Consider the following 18,420-nt stretch of genomic DNA (forward strand, 5'->3'; position numbering starts at 1 on the left):
CTTCGGCCGACCTTGGCCGAGCCCGGCCGGTGGGAAGGAGCTTCGTATGATGTATGGGCCGAGGGAGCGCGGTTCGCCGTGAATCATGAAGATTTCCAACATCTCGACTCTCTCGGCTCGGACTCATTATTCGGCCGTCGCCGTCGTCGTGCTTGACCTTTTTAACTTTGGAGTCTGCGAGTGACGGGAGCTTAAACACGACCTTCTGCTCACTAATAAGCGATGGGAAGGCCCTTTTCCAAATTTCGTGTGTTTCTCCATTGTTGGTGTCCTCGGGCCCACTAAAGAACCATTTTCGAGAGGTTTCCCTTCCAGGAAACCTCCGTTTCGCAATCAAAGGATGTCGTTAGCGTTTATATTCAGCAATATAGTTTCAAACTTAAAATGTGACTCGTGTTTCGTGGTTGTTGAAGATATTCATCAACGTGACGGCATCCATCGGCGCCTTTGGAAATATATCTTGTGGTACCGGTGAGCCCGTTTCTCTCGCCCATATGCTTCTCAACAAGCCGTGAAGCAATCAATGAAGAGAATCCATCTGGACGCCTGTCGATATGGTAATGATGCCGTCTCACCGTTATTGCCGAGCGGACGCATTCATCATCGGCCCCGCCGGAACGCTTTGCAGCTGTTGCAACAATCCAACTTTTATTGTGCCGCAGAATTTTTTTTTTTTTTGTGATTAATGCTCCCTGCATTGTGCTGCGCCGCACACTGATTGTTTTCAAATTCTCTGCAAAAAGCCAACAAGAAGTCAATGGGCTGGCGCGAAGACGTGGACTGCGGCGCCATCACTCACGCGTTGCCACGTATCGACTCGCGTTTGAAGGAAGACGACGCGACTGTGATGAAAGATCCGCTGGTAATGATTCTGTGGGCGCCACGGCAACGCGGAGACAACAATCGGACTGTAGATCGCGAATAGCGATGCCGTTGGCCAGCGTGTCGTTTTGAACGATTTTGCTTAACAGGGTCAGGTGACACTTCCGCCTTTGTCGGAGCCGTCAGCGTTTCCTGGAGCGACGCCATGTGACTTTTTGTCTGAACGCAAAGATCCTGCTGAAGATTTAGCAGCAAGGTTTTTTTTCACAAATGTTTGGATGGGTTGTCTTTGCGTCATTTAGCAAAACATGTTGGCTAGCCTGCTAGCTAACGTTAGCGCTACGGCACGCTAGCCGTAGCAGCTCATGAAATAAAAATCTTTTTAATTTGAATTCATAAACAAAGGGAGTTGTTAGCAGCCGCATCTGAGGCTCCTCCTGTCCGTGGGAGGCAGGAAGGAGCTGCCCCCCCCCCCAAAAAAATAGGACACTCAAAACTGATAGCGCCAGTGTGAACGTCGGCTCGGATGGAAGCAATTTATTCAAACAATCACGCAAGTACATGAAGTGCGCTCGTGTCGCCGCCGCCGCCGATGCTGGAAAATGTGACGGTTGTTTCCCCCCCCATGAATCACCGGCGGGCAGGATGCAAAGTGGATTGTTGTGCTGTCCTGATAACAATTTAAATCCTGTTATGGATAATGCTCGGTAAAGCCCCCCGCTGGAAATTGAACATGACACTCGAGCCATTTGTTATCCTTGTGTGTTCTTAACCTTGGCTATCAGATTGTTTGTCGGGGCGTATCCTTGCGATCCTGCGCGGGAAGCGCGTTCTCGATGGGGGGGGGCGCCGCGTTGCGACAAGCGACTTACGCTGGCGCGACTTACGCTGACTAATGCCTTCACATATCACACAAAAGCATATTTACACACGGAGGATGAATTCAACGAAAATTTCAGACGCTTGAGAATAAGTCACTTTTTTCGTCCGTGTGTCATCACGTTGGTTGCGTCACCTCGTTAATGTCAAGTGTGAGTTAGTTTGGGAATAACAAACAGTTTGTGTCCGTCCAGCTGCTTTTCACGAGCCCAGCTGCTCCAAAATAAAAAAAAGCGCTCCACAACAAAGTAGGCCACGGTCATTGTTGCCGAGCGTTTCCTCCCCCGAGTGTCGGCCTGACAACGAGCAACGAGGCCGGCCCTCTTGCTCTGATTTAAGAGGCTGGCCCGCCGGTGACCCCTCTCCGTCTTTGGCTGCAGCTTAGCTTGACTTTGGGAAACGCTTGCTCATTCCCTCCACCGCTCATTAATCCGCCCAACATTGGAAGCAGCTGAGCAATTCCTTAATGCGTCGCTTTTTGATCGTGCGCTTTTGTTTTTCAAGGCCACTGCTTTGTGTCATGGATGCATTTTTTTTTTCTTTTTTTCTCTTGCCACCTCCCAAAACAGGATCATGATCTGAGTAGAAAGTCACAAATTTTCCGTCTTTTCGGGACGCCAATCAGTGAGAGTCTCACTGTTTGGGATCGGAATAAATTAGGCCTTAAAAACTTCCGCTTTGCAATGTCGAGCTCCGCTACGTTACGTGCGGTACGTTCTGTTTTTGTTTGGAGGTTTTACAGAATACTTTGGGAAATGCTTCTTTTCTTTTTTTTTTTTTTAAATAAGTTGAAAAGCATGTGAGAGGCGTTCACAACTTTACAAAAAACAGGTGTTCACTGTTAAAGTTGTGGCGGTGGTCATGATGAGGACGGCCTCAGGGCACGTCCTGGTCGTCATGCATAATTAAAAAGTGAGATGAATGAAAGTGGTTGCGGGAAACAGAAGCGGCGTACATGAAAACAAATTTTATTTTGCCAGCGCCTGACAGGAAATCAATTAGATGTGAAGTATTGTTTGGTGAGCATGCAGATTGGATGCAGCTGCTCTCATTTAAAGAGCCGTGCGTGTGTGCGTGTGGCAAAGGAATGAAGGCCAAGATCGTCTCACATTTCACATCATCATCGTCTCCTATTTATTAACGCGTGCCGTGCGCTCTTCAAATATTTCAATTGCTTCTTGTTACTTTTCAGAGTTGGTGACAACGACAAATGTTTTAGTCGAGTAAAAAGTGGACAGTCATCGACCGGCTTAAGGACAATCTCTGAATCAACGCGTATTTAATAACGTTTGAAGCTTACCTAAGTAATCAATCCACTTGATTCAGCAAAAAAAAAATCAATTTATGATGTCAATCTATGACATGTCTTTGTGAAACTAATCAAGAGTCGCGCGTGTGTGTCAGTGCTCTTTGATTGGATGCAACTTGGCGTCACATGATAAATGAAAGGCAGGCCAAGTGTAATCTTTGCTCAAGGCCGCGCGACAATAAGAGGAAGAGAGCGAGCGAGAATCCGTCCAGATTGATGGAGACATCCCGCCTGATGAAAACCTCCCTCTCATCACCTTCTCCCGCTTTGCTTTTGAATATCGTGCCCAAAATGAAGATAAGTAAGTGAGGCGTCCTCAAGGTCCCGCCCGCCGCCGGGGTTCGAGCCCCGCGTGATCGATGCCGACGAAGCGGCGATTGAAGTGGCGGACGCTGACATTCATCTCATGCCGAGCTGAGGAGGGATGACGAAAGCGGATCCGATACTTTGGTATTTTGGATTTCGTGGATTTCTTGAAAGTTGCAATCGCGGAAGGACCCGAAGACGTCCGCAGTGTCTGACGCGGAGTCGAAATTGTAGGCGCGGTCCATGCAACGCAACGTCGTCACGTACGTGCGCACGAGCCGTCGCTCGCGCTGAACTTTCGAGGTGGCGCCATCTTTCACGCGTCTTTGTTAATTGAGATGACTAACAGGCGAGAAGCGACGACATTGTCGCGAAGAGGTCGTGACTGTCGTCAGCTGATCCGTTGGAGCAGATCAAAAGGACTAGCTTGCTCGCGCGGCGATTTCGATGAGAGGCTCGGTGTGCTCGCGTCATTTTTTTTTTTTTTCATTTGGATAACTTGACAACGACAAAAAAAGTCACATTTTGCCATGATAAGTGTCAAATTCGGAGGGCAAATTTTGTAATCATTCTGGAAAAAGTCATGAGACGAGCACAGTTGCCAGCCAAATTGCGACCGTCGCTCGCTAACGCGCGTCTTGCCCCTCACTGATGTTGTCTCACATAACCTAAAAAAGAAAACTCAAACGCTTTCAATCCTTTCCGGATGTATTTAACTAGCAAGTACTCCAATTGCGAAATGGCGACTTGTTGCCTTGCGTTCCCCTGAGCGTCGGAGGCACCTGTCCGCCAACTTGTCAGGCCTCGCCACCCCCCTCCCCGAGTGACGTCTCCGCCCCGCAGATATCGATCGCGCCTCACCAATGGGACGAACCACGACGGCGCAAATCACGTTGCCAGCCAGCAACTTTTTTCCTCGTCGACTGCACTTGACACGCCATTGCCCGCACGCTCTTGTGCTTTTTCTTCTTCGGTGGTACCTGTCAAAGGAAGCGGGCCCGGGGATATCCTGAGAACGCCCTGCTCAAACAAAAGCTGAGCCTCCCGCTCTTGGTTCTGTTTATTTGCTCTCATAACACGGCGCACAATTGAGCGTGCGGGTCAAGGTGAGGCGAGCGCACTCGCGACTGCCGTGCAACAAACAAGACGAAAACGTGCGTGTGCGCGAGTGGGGGGGTCGCGAAGGCCTTCCCCACCCCTCGACGGCAGGTTGCCGCTTGGTCGAGCCGAATTCAAGTCATCCTGCCGTTGAATTTACGAGATGTAAAGTTGTATTGCGAATAGCGTGTCCGCTGAGCGTCACTGACAAACCGACGCACAAATGAATCGGCCCTGTTACCCGCTAACTTACAAACGTCGTAAAATAAGCTAGCTAGCAAGAAGATGCTAACGAGCCAGATGGCAAATGTGGGAATTATGTAGACGGCGAATGTGATCCGCGGCCGCGTCTTGAGCCGAGCTGCCTGAGGGAAAGTTTGTCACTCCGGAGCGCTTAATCAAGGTTGTCTGTCAGCAGACGCCCCGTAAAAGACAGGTCGCCGCTGTTGCGAGCTGCGCGGGATTGATTTGTCTCACGACGGATGGCGAGGACGCCGTCATCGGATGAAGTGTGTGAGCTGCGGTGATTCATGAACGTCTCGCGGCATCGGCGCGCTATCCCATCACGTCGGGACTGACGAGGCCACGCCGTGTAATCAGCCGCCGCTCGCTCGCGTCCGTCGACCGCCGCGCATGCTGACGCTTTGTTCAGAAAAATGTGTGACAGAAATCTGCATTTTGGTTTTCGGTCCGTCAAATTGATGTCATTCAAAAAAAGTGTTGTTCGTCGATTCCAATTTTAACATTTGAAAGCAAAGTCAAGCGAGGTCCAGTTTGGACATTTTAAAAAGTCCAAAGCGTCCGGATATTTCCTCTGGCAGCCGGCGACCGGCATGAAGCTTTTTTTTTTTCGCTCGTGTCGTCTCGCTCCCCAGAGGCGGATTGCGTTGCTCTTGTCCGGCGTTTATTTGAAAGCGATCGTTTCCTGCGATTCATCGTTGGAAAAACGCCATCGATCGGCCGCTGTCCAGCTATCGACGGCCATATTGACGACCGCATCTTATTACCGCTCCGTTAAACGATACGGCTCGGAAAAAATATACACTTTGCGTACGTTCGGGTTTCTGTACTCGAGTCTTTGTTTTTCTGCCGTTTTATTTTCACCGCTCACGTTTGAAAACAGATCTCGTCGCTACTTTAAGACGATTAGCGATCGACATCGCTAGTAAGACGAACCGCTTTTTTTTTTTTTTTTTGAATGAGCATGTGAAGGCGGCATCACTCGACATTTTGTCGAGGCGGCGTTTAGTTAACGTCTCGTTCGTGCATGTAAATCTTTTATTCTCTGTCGCCGAATTGAACTCAATAAGAGGCCGACAAACTTTGAAAAGAAGACCGAGTGCCTCAGGAAGGTCACATGTTGTCGCATGAAAATGACGAACGCGACGCCTTAAATGTGCTGTGAAACAACGGGAATGTTTCTTTACTTTTATTTGACTCTCCGACTTGAGTGCGTCTTAATCCAACCTTGTTTCATTTTCACGTTGTTGTCGCTGCAAGGACGCCAAATAATGTTGAGCTGCCGTCGCCATTTGTCGTCTCACTAATGCCCACTTTCACCTTCACGGTCGCATTTGCGGCATCGTAACTTTTGCAACGGGCGTCATTTCTCGAACAAACGCCGCCACAATGTGAGCGCATTTATCTGGCTTTCTAATAATGCGTCGTATTAATCTGCGAGGCCGTTGATGATGCATTAGCGCCACGGTGACCGTGATTCACTTGCTCCTGAGTGTGTGTGCGTGTATTTTGAACGGAGCACCTCGCGGCGGCGGCGGCGGCGGCGTCATTTGTTGCTCTTTGCTCGGGAAGCCGTGACGTGTTGGACTTTATGGAGAGTGAAATAGGTTGTTGTGCTTGGGACGCTTGAAAACGCCACTTCTGGCGCTTGGAGCGCATTTTTTTTTACTGGGAGATGTTTCAAATTGCAAGAAATCAAACGAGAACGTTTCGTGCGTAAAGTAAAAAACAAAAAAGGCTCCTTGATGGGAGTTGAAGGCGAAAATGTAAACAAGCATCATGGAAGTAAAACACAAAAAATTTGCCCGTCTCTCGTCGATAAACGAGCGGCGTCTCAATAATGCAGTACCGCCTAATTGTCTTTGATTAGTCGCGAGTGGGATGACGGCGACCCAACCAAATTGGTCATCAGCATAAATAACGAGCCAATGAACTGATAGAAGGCAAAGTCGCGGGCTGTCATAAATCAAAGGCCGTGGAAGTGGGCGGAATTTAGAAGTCGGCGCTCCTATTAATTATGTTGCCTTGTGAAGGTGACAGCGCGATAAATCAGCGCCGAAAGGCCCCTTCGCCGCCGCGCTCGCCGTGGCTGCAAATTGCTTTGTGTACGCTCCTAATTGTTTCTTAAATAAGCCTCCCTTTTTTGCGAGGCCGCAGGGAGGAGGTGAAGTCTACCGGGAAGGGTCGCTTGGAGTCGCACACACGCAATCTCGCACACAACACGACGCCAATCCATCTCCATCGGAAACTCGCGGGTGGCTGGCGGAAGGTAACCAAAAGGTTCCGCGTCCACTGGAGAAACGCCTTGAATGGAAAAATTTTTTAAGGCTCCAGAAGCACCGTTGTCATGTCAACAGAAGTTGATTCTCCTCCTTTTTTTTTTTTATCATCCTGACAAAATCTCAATCAATTGCATAACAGCACCTTGCATGTGTGTGTGTGCGTGCGCGTGTACAATGTGTGTGCGTGCGCGTCCTTGGGGCTGACATTGAGCCCTTCTCGAGATGTTGAAATAATGCTCCTGTGAGGCGGCGAGAATAATGGCGTGCACTTTGATGACATTGCGTCACCGCCAAGGTGACTGAGTGGAGACGAAGGAGGAGGAGTGATGGGTGACCGCCCCCCCCCCCCCCTTCTCACCCCCGTCAATAGCGAGCCTCTTGTCTGATGGAGTCACATCAGGGCAGCACACCTGACACCGCCGCCGTGTCTTTATTTCCTGCAGCCGTCCCATCGCGGCACACATCACCGGTGATTAATACGCTGACAGCAGCCGGGAGGTGAACGCGCGCACGCACGTGCACGCGTTCACACACGCACACTCATCCAGCTCCATCGACGGATCCTCAGCCGCCACCTGTGTCACGCAAATCAAATCCTGTCCAACAAGTCAGCCTTTGTCGCCGTTTGTTGTGTCGAGATGAGCTTGGTCGCTTCCTAATATTCCAACAAAACCCGACGACTAGAAAAGAGAGGTCTCGCTTGCTCCAAATGGCGGCTAATCAAGACTAAAGTGCGCCGACCACTTGACGACGCGGCGCCGTTGCGTCCGCTCGCGTAGCCCGGCTGCTGCTCCCACCTCTCGGTCATTCGTTCTCACGCCAACTTTGTCATTAGGACTCCCGGCGGCCACCGAGACGCCTTCTGCGTCGCGCCGTCATCGGCACGACACGAGCCGAGCCGGGCCGGGACGGATCGGCTGCACCTCACGTCGGTATATCCATGTCGGCTCGTCGCGGTGACTCAGCCCAACGCGCTCGCCGCAAAGTCCATCTGACCCGAGCCTCAATGAACAAACGTGCTTAGTTCGTGAGTCAGGGCATTCGGACATTTTATTGGACAGGACCGTCCTCTGCCAAATGTTTCTCGTCGTTTCTTCATTTGAGATTTTTAACCGTCGAGAAAATATTCACCCGCCGACAACGTAGCTCCTTCTCAACATACAAAGATCGAAAGACGGTCGCGAGGTCTCAGCTCAACTTACTTCCTTGGCACCGATTCTGACAGATGAGTCGGCATCTTATTGTTACAACGTGACAGAAACGTTTATGAATCCCATAATGTTGCACGGCACTTTCCATCAGCGATATTAAGCGTCATCTTTTTTTTTTCAATACCGCGATGCTGCCATATTTTCGCTCAATCGCCGCTTGCAAGTCAAGGTACCCCGGTATCGTGTAAAAGCCCCAAAAAACCACAATTGCTTCAAAAAAGCGTGACAGACGCGAGCACGGCGCCCATCACGCTTCCAGCGAGTCGTGATTGGCTCTCAAGGTCGGCTGAAAAAAAAGATAACGGGCTTTGTGGGAATTACAAGAAGAGGTCCGCCATTCCGTTTGAATTGCATTTCTAATAGGATGCCGTTGACAATCCAATTGCTCAAGTGTCAAATCTGCCGTGTAATAAGGTCGGCGCTGTCGGAGTGATTAATGAATTGTCACGGGCGAGGGAAGCGCCGTTGCCGTCGGTGATTTGTACCCGCGGGCCGGGGCGCTGGCCCGGCCTCGGCCCCACACCCGCTCCGCCGTATTCCGGACCGGCTGAGCGGGTGTGACAGGCGGATTCCTTTTCTTGTCAACGTATTAAAGGGCCATTCCCGTCCTGCTCCGTCCCGCCGGCCGTTCGCAAAATTGTGGCCGGCCGCCGCGTCTTGACAGACCACTGTCACTTCCCATCACGCTCCCCCCCCGGCCGCTCTCCCAGACCCACTTTCCGAGCGCCGCAATTATTTTTTTGACAAGCCGTCCATCAGCTTTAACTTTGGAGCACTTTTCCAGCGCTTGCCATTGTTGCACTTCTCTGCCTTTTTATGCGAGAGGTGGCGGCCAGAGAAGGTGATACGCGCTCACGCTTTCTGCCGTGGAAATCTTTTTTTCTAAGCGTATTTGTTTGCAATTTGGATGGACTTGGAAGCAAGCAACATATCCTCGTCAGGTCCAATTAACACGGCGGAGTCGAGCAACTTTAACATTGTCGTACGTCAAAAGTGTCAGCTACGAACACGGAGGCCTCGTAAAAGCCACGATTGCCACCATTTTTTTTTTTTTGGGGCCGCACGCTTGCAAAGGTTCTGACAGGCCATGGGGGACAAAGTTGAAGTTATCCGGTAAGTTTGCCATAACGGCTTCAGTCGTGTAGAGTAAGCCGCTTCTTCTCTTGATTGGAGGGATGACACGCGGCGAGGAGATGGCGCCGCGCCGTCAATACGACAAAAGCGTCGGCGGACGGCCATCCGTCTCCTGCCGCTCGCACGCGCGACAGCTTCAAAATTCTGCAATAATCGTGACAAACGAGGAGCGACATGGCCAAAAAAGCATCAATAAGACAAAATGCCGAAGTCGGAAACAAAAAAAAGAGCAAAGTGAAGTTTGACAAAGATAGAAGAATTGAAACGAGAAATGAGTTCATATGGCCACCCATAAGTTGAACTGTTCACGCGTCACTTTTTTTTTTTTTTTTCCCCGATCTAGTCGAAGATGCCTGAGGTGAAAAAGTCACGGCAATGATTTAGCCGCCGTGTCGCGACACCGTGATGGAGCCGAATCCTGGCGCTGGACCTTGCGTGTGGCCTCCGTGTGAAAAGTGGCATGCGGCTGAAGGTATGCGCGCACCCCTTTGAGGGGCGAGATGAACAACTCGACTTATTAATCGTCGGCCGAGGTGCGAAGCAATTTAGCGCGGCGGCTCGAGATGCGTCGGGCCGCCATCCGATGTTGCCGCCGCTTCGCATGCAAGTGTGCCGCTTTTTAAATATCCTCCGTCGCCACGTCACGTGCGCCTCATGAGAACGACTCGTGTTATTGTCGTGAGAGGAACGGTCAAATATTTTCAACCTTTTTTTCATGTCACCGTCCTTGAGCACATTGAACTTTGCCGCAAATTCAGTCGTTGCTGCGACTTTGTCGAGCGTCTTTCGGTTGCCCGTGACAACGAGGCACTCTAAAGTGCACCTCCACAACGGAGCACGACATAGTTTTTAGGCGTTGCGCATTTCTTCAAACATATTTAGATACAAATCTCTAAATTGGCTTTTTTTTTGGAATGCAGTAGACTTTGAAACGCATCTTTTGTCTCCACGTTGTTCCACTTCAATCCCGAATGAGCGTACGTTTACCACCTCTGGTGCACGCACGCACTTCCTGTGCTGTGAGGATGATGTGCGCTTCCTGTTTTTCCGCGACCATCTGTAAGGCCAAAACTCGCCCAAGGTAAAAACGATGACGGCAACTTGGCACAAGATGAAACGGGCGCGCCGCAAAAGACATGAATCATTTTTAGATTTTGGAAAAAGTGCGTGCGGAAAGAATCTGCACTATTGAAGAGAATAATAATAATAATAAATGTAAAAAAAAAAAAGGTCACGCGCTCGCTTCCTCCCAGCCGGGACTGACGGGCCGAGCTTTTCCAAGTCAGGCGGCTGATTTAGCGAACGTCCAACGAAGCTCGCGTCGGCTCCATGGTGCCGCTCCATCGGGCGTGGGCAGAATTTGTCACCCGCGGCTTTGACAGGCAGATAATTGCTGACGGGGAGCACAATAAAAGCATTCGGGCATCGTGGCCACCTGAAAGGAATATTTGTTGCTTCGCCGATACGTCGTATTTCGGGAGAGAATCGCTAACGAGTCATCGGCTTGACGTTTGGCAGACCGCCTCGTCCTCGTGCGAAAAGCTTCTCTTGTCTGAAATGATCAAAATATGAGATAAAGTCAACAAATATCACAACAAAATTGGATCACGAGTTGTAGTGGGAAATTGTGACTGACAAAATGTCAAAGTATTTTCCAAAAAAAAAAAAAATCTGCAAATTGTATGCGGCAGGGTCGTTGAATTAATATTCCACGTTGAAATTTTGTTCATCCGTTCTCGCCCCCCCCAAAAAAAGAACAATTTCTTTAATCGATAAATATTGCGCCGCATTGTATAAAAATGTGTCAAATGCATCATATAAAAACAGACCAACTGTATGTGAGGAAAAGCCAAAGTCAGGACGACAACTGTGCACCTGTGCCGTGTGCCTTTAAGGGGCGTGGCCTGGCGAGTGACTCCAGGACCACCGCATGATGCTGCCGAATGCGTGCAAGGATGAAAGAGATTGTGGGAAGTGTCGCTCCCACCTAATAAGCGCGGCACTTTGTGAAGTCTCCGCCACGCGTTGAGGCGTTTGCCGTTCGGAGAGGAGAACGGCCGCCGCTGGAATGACTTTGTGCCCGGCGCCATCTTTTCATTGTGATTGACAAACGTGAGGAAGGCCTTGATGTTCCCTGTTGTGACTTGAGCGTGGACAAAGTCGCGATCAAAGCCGGAGTCGCACGCAAATCCAGCAGCCTTCGAGTGGCGTCGTGGCGTTCTCAACGATTCCAAAAAGTGAAATCCAAGCGAACTCTACTTAAATGGTGATTCTTGCGCCCACCACTAGGGGGAGCCAACACCACAGTCACAATGTTGGTTGAGCAGATGTGAGGGGCTGCAGCCATTTTCCCTCCAGGACGATGTTGAGTCATCGTTTTAACAGAATGAGTAAAAATCTGCCAAATTCTGCGCACATTTTCTTTGACTTCCTTCCCCCATCTTTTTTTATGTCGCGCTCTGACCTTGCAGCTTTTTTGCGCGGCCCATCCATCTTGAGCTGTTTAGCCGTTTCACTGGATTCACAGCGGCCAGATTAACACAATTCATCACCGCAATCATCCACCATTCATCTTCCCCGTGAATGTTTTGACGTCCAGTTAATTTTCTGCTGATGATTTATCAAAGGATAATTACCATACTCTGAAGGAGTCATTCGTTATCTTGATGAATGATAATGACGCCAAAGTGGATTGAATTTTAAGCAAGTTCCCTCCGATGGGAACATATGCCTTATTGTGAGTAATGGCCGACGAGGAAAGACGGCACATTTTGAAATCAAATGTCAGGTTTTTGCAAATCGCCGCATTATAAATCATCCTTTTGTGAGGTAGGTGAGCTCAAAGTTTGCTTTTTCACTGGACAATTGGATGAGCAAAGGCAATTTGCGCAAATGCGGAAAAGAATCGCCACTGAGATTGCGAAATTGTCAGTGACTAAGTATCGCGACGTCACAAGTTGTCGTTTGACGGCAGAATGTCGCTTTATATTTTTCTTTATTGTATCAAAGCATACGACAGTGACTTCCTTGAATAGAATGCAAAGTATCGTTTGCCTCAATTCAAGGCCGCTCCTTCTCGTGTCTGCGCTTTGGCCACCGGGGGGCGGTATGACACGCAAATAACATTTTCGCAACTGACTTTGTCTCGTTTATCGCAGAGGATAAAGAATATATTCCCGTGAGTATCGTTCTATTGTCTCGGTGTGTTTCGAATCCATTTCGATTCAAAACGCCGTTATGGCAACAGAGCTCGCCGTTGGCCCTTCTGGGGTGTTCTGCATTTTTGTTCGCATTTTGATAAATGGACTTTCTTAAGGCAAAGCTACGATAATGTTTGAAATACTTTTTTTTTTTAATCCATAAAAATGTCCACTAAGGTGGACGAGAGGAATGCTAAAATCAAACATTTGTCCGTTTTTATTGACGAGTGCTCCCGTCTTGCATTGCGTTGCATCCCAAGCAATTCTCCGGCTTATTTGGAGGGGCGCATATAAAACCTTTGAGCCCCCCACAAGTCCTCCGTGGCCATGTCAGCTGCAATGTGCAACCGTTTTTACGTGAGATGCGCGCCTTCATCCGGCCTCCCAAGGTCGCGGCTGGTAATTGATGTTTGCCCTTTACAAGCCACCCGCTTTGTTTGGCTAAATGATTTGAAAATTCTCTTCTCCAAAATGTAGCGAGAGAGTGGTCCCCCCCCATGCTCAATATGTGCCCTTCCTCGCAGGAGGTTGAGCCCAGATGACACTCTGGTGGGCGCGGACAAAAGGTTTGTGAATGAGACTTAAAGTCACACAGTGGACTTTGGACGCAAAAATGTGCCCAATTCGGAAGTTACACAAGAAGCGGGGGGAAAAAAACAAAACAAAAAGCGCTTAATCCCAGTTTGACACGCCTTTGAAGTGACCGCCGGCTCGTTGCACAAGAAAGACCACCTCGTACGTAACGGAAGAGGGCGGCTAATGCGCACTTTAAAGCCACTTTTGACTTTGAAGGGAAAATTTGATCAGCAATTCGACATTCCTGATCCGCTTTCACACAGAGATCAGTCGCAATTGTCGCGTTTTCTTTTTTGTTTTGCGTGATATTATCGTTATGGTTGTAAAAATATTCTGGTTATCTTAAATCAAAAGTTTGATTAGGGTAACATTATTATCAGCAAAATGTTGCAATATTTTAGGAACAAAAGATGTGATGTCATACAGTTGTCGATCCAAAAAGACGTACGTGCGCTTCAACGTGAACGGTTGTGTGCCTTCGGAGACAAATTTCTCAATCGGTTCCGTGAACACGAGCTTAAGTCAAAACATTCTTATCTTAAATCAGCCTTCGCCACTAAAATGAATGGAAATGTTTCACGTCGATCCAATCGAAAAATCAATCAAATTGTATTTTATAATATTGTATACAAACATCCCGCAACGACATCCGTAAAATTCAATTGCACTTTTTCCACATTGCGCTGCTCCTTTTGGTGAGGGCAGTATAAGGCCGATTTGTCGTTCTTTGCTGAGGATAACGACGTCATCGCTTTGTCCACTTGAAAAATATCCCAACTTCATCATTCCGTGTCGGTGCCGCCCGTACAAAATGGCAACGCGTTTCCAGTCAAATGTCGGAGAGAGTTGAAGGACGGTTTGTGTCGGCCATATTAGTCCCGAGTGGGCCGCCCGGGCCGTTATCCTCACGGGTCCCATTAGCGGCCTCCTTATTAGTTTTTGACTCAGCACAAGGAAAATGTGAGCACCTCCCTTCTTTCTGATCTCTCATGCGCTGACAAATCCCTTCCAGCCTGCCGACTGTTCTCCACTTTGTAATTAGTGCTAATTAAAAGGTTTCCAGCTGCCTCGGCGTTTTTTTTTTGTGTGTGTCCTCGCAGGTGCATGCGCTGCGTTTAGCGCCGACCAGCATGTCATTGACATTCCTCGCCGCTTGTTCACACTCAGAGATCAAGCAGATTAGGACTTTTGTTGTTGGAAAAAAAAAGGAGTGAAACTTATTGGCGGTGCAACGCCCGGAAAAGATTTGGGGGGTGGTTTGGCTTTTCGCGGACTAAGAAACTTTTTGACAATTTAGCGGGACTTTTTCCACGAGCAGATTTTGGAACTTTTTTATTTTTATTTTAGTGTGTGCACTGATCGCATTTTTTAATGTAAATTGATTTAGTGTGTTACGAGCTCACAGAAAAAAAGGCCAAAGGGATTTTTGTATTGCGGATTGTAATCCTTGCAATCGAGCGAGCGTTTAGTTTTTTTTAATTCATTTATTTATTTGACTACTTGATTTCCAAATCCTGAGTTTCCTGTTTGGAGGTCACATGGCCACCATTCTGCCCGGCATCCGCAAGTGCTCATGCGACTATTAGGTAAAGCTGTCGGGCAACAAGTGAAAAGTCATGACTACACGAGCCAGAGGGTGCGTGAGTTTGGCTGTCACAAGCCATCGCGTCAGCCCGACGGTGACGAGACTTTTTTTTTCTGCAGCCGGGTCAAATCCAGCTTAAAGTCGCTCCCCCGCTTTCACATCCAATTCGGCGTCACATTCTTACCTACCGGCAACCTCCGCCGAGCTCCGGTCATTAATCAAAGTGGAGTGCTTGTCCTGACCTCAGCCCCCCCCCCCCCCCCGCCCCTCCCGCTTCACTTTGAAGTGCTCTGTCCTCCGCGGCACGAGGAAATCATTTGCTGCCCGATTGAATGAGCCGTCAGTCGGGCCCGGCCACCTAATGACATGTGAGAATATTAACCTCCTGCCACCAAGAGTGCCGCCTTCTCCGGGAAGCACTCCATTATTCATCCCCGTTCACACCACGGCGGACACTTTTCATGTCCATGGAACAGAAGACGAAATGCGTCACGTGTCAGTCCCAAAAAAATGTGACCTGAGGTCAACTTTTTAGTGCGTCATTTCCGGTGAAAGTTGATTCCAAAGCGGATAAAACGCAAATTCAGACGTGATGATTTTGGGATCGGCTGCTCAATTGACTTTTCTGTCGCCCGGACGCTGAAATGGAGAGCGAGAGGAAGTGAAGCGAAGAAGCGGAAGATGTCCATTGAACTGGAGCGGAGAAAAAAGGTTGCCAAAATGTTGCTCGCTGCTGTTTTTCGTCTTAGAAAAGACCTTTGAAACTAAAATTGGTGTCGGGAGCGCATCATTGGCGTTTCCATTTGTTCTAACGGTGACGCGTCATTTGAGATGCCAGCGAGCGTGGTCACGCAACAAATTTGTCATCGCTCCTTGTCACTTACAGTAGCCGAGACGCGGAGAGTGACGCGGCGCGCCGTCCGGACTGACAAGTGACGAAAAAGTGTTTTGGCAGGTTGCGTGGCCGGCGGGTCGGCCCGGGTTGAGGACATCCGACCTGAAGTGCGTGCAAAGGAACGGGCGGCGTGACGGACAGCCCGGCCGACGAGCTCCAAGTGTTTGGCCCGTTGTCGGCGGGAGTTTATCAATACGCCCGTCTGCATATGCGCTCGTCTATCGATCCGTCCGTCTCTGTCGGCTCGCCTCGCGTCAAACGGAGCCGTCGCTTGTCGTTCGCTCGGCCTGCGGGAGCCGACATTTGCCAGACTTTCGCCTTGGCCGAGGCCATGGCCGCTTTATCTAGTTGGAAAGAAATCACACACCGTGTGTGTGGAAAAGTGGAATATATATATTCCACTTGATGTGTCCTAAGATTTTTTGAAAGGAAGGTTAGCAAGCGCCCGCGTCCGCAAGTGTTCTTTTGTTGACGACGTGACGCCGCCTCGTTAATCGGGGCTGGTTTCCAGCTTTGCGCCCCGGCGGGACCGACGTCGCGTTTTGCTTTCAACGCGGCGATTTAATTGCGACACGAGGCCCGATTGGGCCGGCCGGCTCGTCATTAGAGGAGACGAGACCGCGCGGCCAGGTGAGGATCAAGAAGCCTCTTCGGGTCTCTGGGGTCCAAAATCCTGAGGGATGCGAGCAAACAAGATTGTACCTGTGAGGGAGGGAAGGAGGGGCGGGGCGAGCCCCCCCCAGCCGCAAGTTATTTGTGGACGCACACGACACTCACAATGTTTCTGAAATGAAATATTCACATGAAACTGGCTCACCAAGCATTTACACTTTTTGGGGGGTCTCATTTGCTGGTTGAAATCGTTTTATCTCTTTACTGGCTCAGCTTTTAAAAATAAAATAATTCAAAAAAGTCAAATATGGCGCCTCCTTTTGCGGCGACCTAACAAGCCCGTCCGCGTCTTGTGTGAGCCAGTCAAAGCAATCCTTCGCCATGAGCGCACATTCACACGTGAAAACTGCGCTAACGATAGCGCCGCGCTACCGCGATGAACATCGCCAGATGTGTAAATCACGCCGGCAATGGCGGCGTTGTTGGCGTACGCGTGGCGGCGCTAAGGCTAGCTCCCACGGCGCTGAATTTAGATGATTAAATCAGCGGGTGCACACGGCGGCTGTGACAACAAAACAACAATTAAGACGCTCGCGACTCGCTGCTCACCACCGAAGGCGGCGCCATCTCGCAGTATCGAACGCGTGTTGTAAACGGCCGTCCGCATTTCAAAATGTTTTGCTTTCTCTCTCTGAAATTTAAATCCACGTGGCGAGAGTCACATTATCATACCAGCTCGTTAGCTGGCGGCCATTTCATGAAAAGAGCTGAGGTCCGAAAGTCATGACTGAAGGGGGGAGGGAAACGACACACAAGGATGATGAATTTGTGAAGGTGAACGGTGACAGAGGAATTTATCTTGAGAAAGGGGGTCGGGGTCAGGCGAGGCCTGAAGGCGCCAGGACGTTGACAAATTTATCCAGCGCTTGGGCCGTTTTCTTTGTTTTGGACTGCGTGGATCTTCCGTCACCATCCATGATTTTTCATTTTTTCATTTTTTGAAGAGCTTCTTCGGTCAGTCAGTCGACCTTCGGCAGGGAAGTGGCAGTAAAACAGGCCAAAATTCCGTTTTCGGCAAAGCGGTTTGAATTTGCCTGTCGGTGCCACAAGATGGCAGCAAATCTCTACTTATGTCGAAATGAAGCGACTCAACTCACGTTCATTTGTGTTCTCATGATATAAATAAAGTTGCATTGTATTGTATTTGCAAGAAATGAGCAGCACGCCAAGATCGGATGTATTTCAAATGCAAATGGCAACGTAATTCAAAGTGAGTGGTACAGTCTGGTTGTTTTATTGCCGGAGACAACTTGAAAGGATTAATGATGGCAGACCATTTGCATGTCAGTGGCATGCGTCTGTCGTCTCATTTTCTAATTAGTAGCACATCAGCGCTTGATGCCGTGTGAAAACACTCATTTGTTTTGGTGCTTTTGGAACAAGTTTTGCGAGGCGGCGTGACGGGCGAACCACTTAACCGCGCGTCATCCATCATGTTGTCAACGCGCAAATGTTTTGGACCCATGCGAGCTTGGCGCCGACAAAGCCGTTTGGCCGCTTTGGTGACACCTCAACGTTTCAAAGCGCTCACATTTGTGTGTTTGCAAAGGCAGGAAATTTGTTTTGGGGCCATTTTGATCATTACAAAGTTGGAATTCAAAAGATATTCACGTTGCATCCGTGGGCTGAAATTGTTTGTTTTGATCGAGCGTAGCGGCAACAAATACTTGAAGACGAGTCACTTTTCTAAAGAAACTAAATGTTGTGATTCGTGATAAAAACCTGTTGTTCAATATCAAATATGAAATGTGCTATGACAACAGCTCCGGCCGATCTTCAAGTTGGAGATCTGTGTGACAAGTTGGGGTGTCACAAAAAAACTATTTGAATCGGGAGCGCATCAAATCGAATCGTCCCACTTTAAAATGTCGTCTTTTTGCGGTGAAATATTTATTGGCTGGAAATATCACATTCACAGAACTGTAACAAGTTTGTTCAAATGTAAAGAAAGCGACAACGAAAAAAGTCATCACCTCTCAAACGGAATTGAATCGGAAACCCAGCGAATCAAATCGAATCCCAGAGAGTCGAATCGAATATTGTTGTTGATTTGCAATCACAAAACTTGTTTCTGAAGTTAATTTTTAAGATCAATTCAGTTCGATTTAACTTAAATTCAAATTTGCATTGAAGATTTTGGTGCTCGTAGGAGAGCGACTGCAAGTTTTTGCGCAGGCGCTACTTGGTGTTAAAAGTTTGACAAGCATACTT

The 18,420-nt window shown here is 48.9% G+C and overlaps 1 protein-coding gene across 1 annotated transcript in view; it reads left to right on the plus strand.

The window, feature by feature from the left end:
• LOC148317836 (uncharacterized) overlaps positions 1 to 11,293 on the plus strand; it is a 56,352-nt gene extending 45,059 nt beyond the window's left edge. The window contains exons 8-9 of the transcript XR_015840027.1: positions 9,625 to 9,753; positions 11,177 to 11,293. The gene's annotated coding sequence lies outside the window, so the exon portion shown is untranslated. The remainder of the gene's footprint in view (positions 1 to 9,624; positions 9,754 to 11,176) is intronic.
• The last annotated feature ends 7,127 nt before the right edge of the window (positions 11,294 to 18,420 follow it).

This window comes from Idiotropiscis lumnitzeri, chromosome 20 (assembly GCF_059441095.1).
Source record: "Idiotropiscis lumnitzeri isolate Australia: NSW breed Sydney's pygmy pipehorse chromosome 20, RoL_Ilum_1.0, whole genome shotgun sequence".
Taxonomy (NCBI): domain Eukaryota; kingdom Metazoa; phylum Chordata; class Actinopteri; order Syngnathiformes; family Syngnathidae; genus Idiotropiscis; species Idiotropiscis lumnitzeri.